Genomic DNA, 5,504 nt, shown 5'->3' with positions numbered 1-5,504 from the left:
CACTTCTCTTCCTACTCTATATATATTCTATATATTCACTATTTCTATATCTTCCAGCGCAGCCTGGAGGAACACCACACACACACACACACACACCACCACACCACCACACACACACACACACACACACACACACACACACACACACACACACACACACATCACACACACACACACACCGCACAACCGGCACCACAGCAGACCCGCGTTGCCAGACTACCACACCACAGCCGTCACCCCGGCTCATCTCGCTAATAGGGTCTGACATACTCATACCGACGCTCCCTTGGCGCCAGCACTCCAGCACTATGGGAGGTCACTCTGCGCATGGTCACTCTGTAGTGAGGCAAGTTCTTTCCTCATTAGGCCGCGTGCTCGCCACTCTCCACAAAAAAAACTCAAATCACTGTCACCAGACCTCAGCTGAAAAACACCGAATGAATGTTGTGCCCTGCCTCAATCGGCTCCAATGCTAAACAGATTTTTTTTTTGTTACTCGTGTGTGTGTGTGAGTGTGTGCACATGCGTGCACGTGTGTGTGTATGTTTGTAGTCTGTCAATGCAGAAGACCCCCCAGAGGGAGATTCTCAAGTTTCTGTTGTGGTATCTCCCTCTGTTGATTCTGTTGTGGTATCTCCCTCTGTTGATTCTGTTGTTTTATCTCCCTCTGTTGTTTTATCTCCCTCTGTTGTTTCTGTTGTGGTATCTCCCTCTGTTGTTTCTGTTGTGGTATCTCCCTCTGTTGTTTCTGTTGTGGTATCTCCCTCTGTTTGGTATTCTCCCTCTGTTGTTCTCTGTTGTGTCCCTTGTTTTCGGTTGGCTATCTCCCTTCTGTTGTTGGCTCTGTTTTGATGGCGATGAGTTCTGCCCGCTCTCACCTGAGGATCACCTTATTTCTCCTTCACCACTTTATTAACTGGAATGGACTGCTCTATTGCAGAGAAGATTTATTTAGTTTTTTTTCCTAAAGACAGTTATTAATATCATAAATATTTGATGCTATTTTGTGTGACCCTGGAGAGACTGACAATGAAAGGGGAAGGCGAGGTATGAAGGTTAACGCTGGGGGACAGGCTGATTAAATGTATACCYGGTGGCTGGGCRCACAAAACCRCACACAGGGCCTGTTAAACTTTCTAATGAAATGGACTAAATAAACAATGTAGTCATAGAGCATGTTACGACAGAGCCCGGGAAGACTTTGGGGCATGTTCCTGCCTACATTGAAGTTGTTCTGCGAGATAGAACTAATTCTGTTCCCTCCTGATAAGCGACCTCCAAAATGTTGCAAATGAAGTTGTATGGTAATGCTTTTCATTTKCTCAGTGGCTCCCTGCCCTATAATTAGCATATTTTTCACAGAGGTCTGCAGAGAAACTACCTTTCAAAGCTCTGTTTAAGGAAACAACTCAATTCTGTTTTTGTTGTCTTATGGCAGTGGAAAATAACAATTTCCTTCGGTTTCTGTTTACCATATTGCTTTGTTGCAGAGTGTGTAAACCATACATCTTGTCTGGGCGAGACTAATATACCATCTTAACCAAAATGTCAAACATAACATTCAAATATTTATTATGGAACKTAAAAGTAACACTAGTGAACCAACCTTACTATACAATGATTCTCAGAGAGAGAAAACCGAGTGTAAATTAACTAAATCAAGCTAGAACATATTTGCAAAACATGTAGGCCTAACAGCAATCCCCAGCAGCTTATACTTATACCGTAAGAAGTTGGCATATGTGGAGATACCGTTGCCCGCTTATTAAAAGTTTTGTAATTGCTGATACCCAATACCCAAAGGTCTGCTTGAGAATTCAGAAAATAAATGGAAAAACAGCCAGAAAGCTCAAGGAGCAGAGCAGAACCCTTGAGTGAGTAATAATTTAATCACCACATCTGAATGTTTAAACGAGTCAAGAATGCAACATTGATGTACCCCGTGAATATACTTTCCCTTACATCCAGCCATGGTTGAATACTTCTGGCCAATGATTTGAGGCCGACATATCTAGTTTGACTTTGCCGTGGTTAAAACGCTACCCCAACCAACGCTCCTCATGCATAAAGTGTAATTAAGCCTAGAGAGAGTGAAAAGACTACCACAGCCATACCCAATATGATTGGTACCGGTTACCAGTGATCTAATCACTACTATAAACTGGGTGGCTCGAGCCCTGAATGCTGATTGGCTGACAGCCGTGGTATATCAGTCCGTATACCACGGGTATGGCAAACTGCTCTAATTACCTTGGTAACCAGTTTATAATAGCAATAAGACTATTGCTATTAGGGTTTGTGGTATATGGCCAATATATCACGGCTAAGGGCTGTGTTCAGGCGATGCGTCGTGCCTAAGAACAGCCCTTAGCCGTGGTATATTGGCCATATACCACACCCCCTCGTGCCTTATTGCTTAAATGGAAGATGCTGCTAGAACACATAAATAATACACAGAGAATGGCATTCACTTAACAATTGACTTTTTCCTTTAACCGGCCTTTCAAAGCGCTTTAATAACAGCTCAAGTTATGAAAATGATGTCRCAAGGCTGAAGAAGGAATACATAATAGCTTTCTTTTTGATAGTCTGTCTGCTTATAAGAATGTAGATGTATGCAACTAAATGTTTTCCAGCACATAAGGCAATTTGCTTTKCATAAACARCTTCCTCTAAGAAAATAATYAGGGAGAAAAGAAATGGGAAAAARGCCTTAGTGTTACCAGGAACATTACCAACTTCTCAGTAAAATAAATTATGAATTGTGCATGAAAGCTGCAGGCAAATTCCAAAATGAAAGTTATATTAATTGAGAAAGCTTAAATGACTCTCTTGTCTGAGTTTTTTTTGGGCCGTCTTGTGTTCTGAATATCATACTGTACCTCTGAGGATGTCTCAGGTAACTTTCTTTGGGTTTTCAGAGGCAGAGCTCTGGTGGCTGTGTTATGTAGGCCACTCAGACGTTAGGGCCTTTGATAGGTATTGATCCTACGCCCTCCTTGTCACATAAGTGGGAGGTAAAGTGGGGCCTTGCAGGAACAAAGCACACACTGAGGAAGAGATGTTGTTGTTGTTTCTAAAAGAGGATGCCTCTGTGAAGTTTACCAAAAACACTGGCTTCAGGCCTTTTTTGAGGACATGCTGAAAAGGGAAGTGAGTCTCTCTCTCTCTCTCTCTCTCTGTCCTTGGGGTCATCGATCTCTGATCTCTCAGTTCTTTCCCCGTATGCATTCTTTCTGGGAGTGTTCATCACATGCCAAACATGTGCATGACATCTAAGTGCTCTCTCACAGTCTAATGATTCTGGGATTAGTTGACACTTCTGGGATTAGTTGACACTTCTGGGATTAGTTGACACTTCTGGGATTAGTTGACACTTCTGGGATTAGTTGACACTTTCTATGCCATATGAAATGTAAACAGTTTTGAGTCTATGGTTAAATGTAGATTTCCCCCCCAAAAAATGTTAAAACCTAACCTGGTCATGTGTGTCAATACAACACACCTATTCTACATCAGTTAGTTTACATTCAGTATATTAGAAGAGGACCATTAAATATAGATTTACTAGCATCCTGTAACAGGATACTGTAATTCAACCTAAACACATTTTGGACAGAGAATACATGCATGGGCCTACGGTACACATAAACTTTAAACTGTCAATGGGAATTCCAGTTCTTGTCCCTTTTGTTAAAGCAGTAGAAAAGCCCGGGCATAACACCATAACACATGTGATGTAAACTGTWAGCTGTTCCCCARCCCAAGCATGCTGCTGTGAGTCAGACTGTGGCATTAGGGCCAATTGGATGTGTTTAAAGGAGAGTAGGGCTGTAGACACCACGCCTGGCTCTCCCCTGCCWGCATTACCACTGGAGCTGATGACAAGTGCAGAGCAGCCRTGTTGTGTCTTTAATACAGCAGGAGTATTCTCCAGGGGAAATGCAATCTGTGTCCTCCGAACGGCATTACCCCGCGTGTCAGCCGCTATCACATTATACTCACCCTGCTCCAAATGGGAGAAGGAAATAGGAAATCGCCTCAGCCAGAAATGAACCAGAAGCATAATCAAKAAAATGTGTGTCACATCAGTAGAGATCTGCACCCAGCCCAGACATCGCCTAGCTGAGCACTAAACAATAAGCAGTGGAATTMCTTGGGATTCTTCAGCGGTTGAAAGAATGTACGCCCCTTTTTTCTCCCCTAGGCATCTATTGGCTTATACCAGCTTAGACGTTTAAGATATGAGATAAAAGGGGTATGCTACCCTGATATGTTTTTCACCATGCCTTTATTGCCAATAGAAGGAGACAGCAAGAGCAGAGAAATCCCCAAAGCATTAGAGAGACCTCAGTTTCTAACATTATTAAAGATCTGTCAAAATACTCACACCACTATAGCTGGAATCATCCGAGCTAAAATAATCCTGTTCCATATCTATCATCACATGTATGACAGTGAGTCAGAGAATAGTGTAGATAGTATAAAGAGTGCAAGTATCAATATTGTATACAGTGATACAGTAAAAGTATGCTATACAAATACATATAAGGCACATACAAACACTCAATTCCACATACACACACTCCTACACTTCCCTTACTAAAATAGTCTGCCTGTGAGAGACAAAAGCACAACACATAAGAGGATCAAGTTAGGTAGCTATGTATGTGTTAGTGTGTGTGTGTGTGAGCATGCTCTGCACACATGCGTGTGTGTGTCAGRGTTAAGTCCCTGTGACTGAGAGGTGAAAGGACTGTTGTACTCACAGTTGTGCTCGTTTCCCTGCGGTCTGTCGGCTTGTCAGAGTTTCATCCTCTCAGCGGTCTGGCTATCCCTGGGCTGGGCAGGGGGCTTTCTGTTCCTCTGCTCTGGACGAGGTGTGGTAGAGAGACTTAGCTACAMACAGAGAGAGAGATAGAGAGCAAAGGAATGAATGCGAGAGAGAGAATCAGAGAGAGAGAGATAGCGACTGAGAGAGTGAGGGGTGTCCTGCGATTGGCCCGTCAGTCCGGGAGAGGGAGCGTTGGTCTRAGTGGTGTCAGAGTCACGAGAGATGAGTCTGTTTGCTCCTATTTAAGAGGCAGTACAGTCAGCCGCTGCATGGATTCCAACAGCACKCACCGCTAACGTAGGCACGCTCACTGGCTGCTGCTCACACGCTGCATCCACATCACAGTCAGGGACAGAGAGAGGGAGGGAGGGAGATAAATAAGAAGAGGTGGAGAAAGGAGGGGGGAAGTGATAAAGGGAGGCAGACAGATACAGAGGGCCGATGACAGCTTCTGAAGCTGAAGCTTCTCCTTGGCTTCTCATCAATGACAGGTACTGAACAACAACAGAGAGAGAAAGAGAGAGAGAGCGAGAGCGAGAGAGAGGTAGGTATCCCCCATCCCTCCACACCACCCTCAGCTCCAAAACACACACACATGCATAAACAAACACAAAAATTATTGTGCACACGCAGACCCACACACACACACACACACACACACACACACACA

At 43.8% G+C, this 5,504-nt stretch overlaps 1 long non-coding RNA gene across 1 annotated transcript in view; it reads right to left on the bottom strand.

The window, feature by feature from the left end:
* Positions 1–5,181, bottom strand: part of LOC139024345 (uncharacterized) — a 101,168-nt gene extending 95,987 nt beyond the window's left edge. Inside the window, exon 1 of the long non-coding RNA XR_011475628.1 lies at positions 4,770–5,181. This is a non-coding gene — a long non-coding RNA (uncharacterized lncRNA). The remainder of the gene's footprint in view (positions 1–4,769) is intronic.
* Between the last annotated feature and the right edge of the window lie 323 nt (positions 5,182–5,504).

The sequence above is a fragment of the Salvelinus sp. IW2-2015 genome, unplaced genomic scaffold (genome assembly GCF_002910315.2).
Source record: "Salvelinus sp. IW2-2015 unplaced genomic scaffold, ASM291031v2 Un_scaffold1383, whole genome shotgun sequence".
Classification (NCBI taxonomy): Eukaryota; Metazoa; Chordata; class Actinopteri; order Salmoniformes; family Salmonidae; genus Salvelinus; species Salvelinus sp. IW2-2015.
The sequence above is the reverse complement of the archived record's forward strand: the minus strand, read 5'-3'. Positions and strand labels throughout refer to the sequence as shown.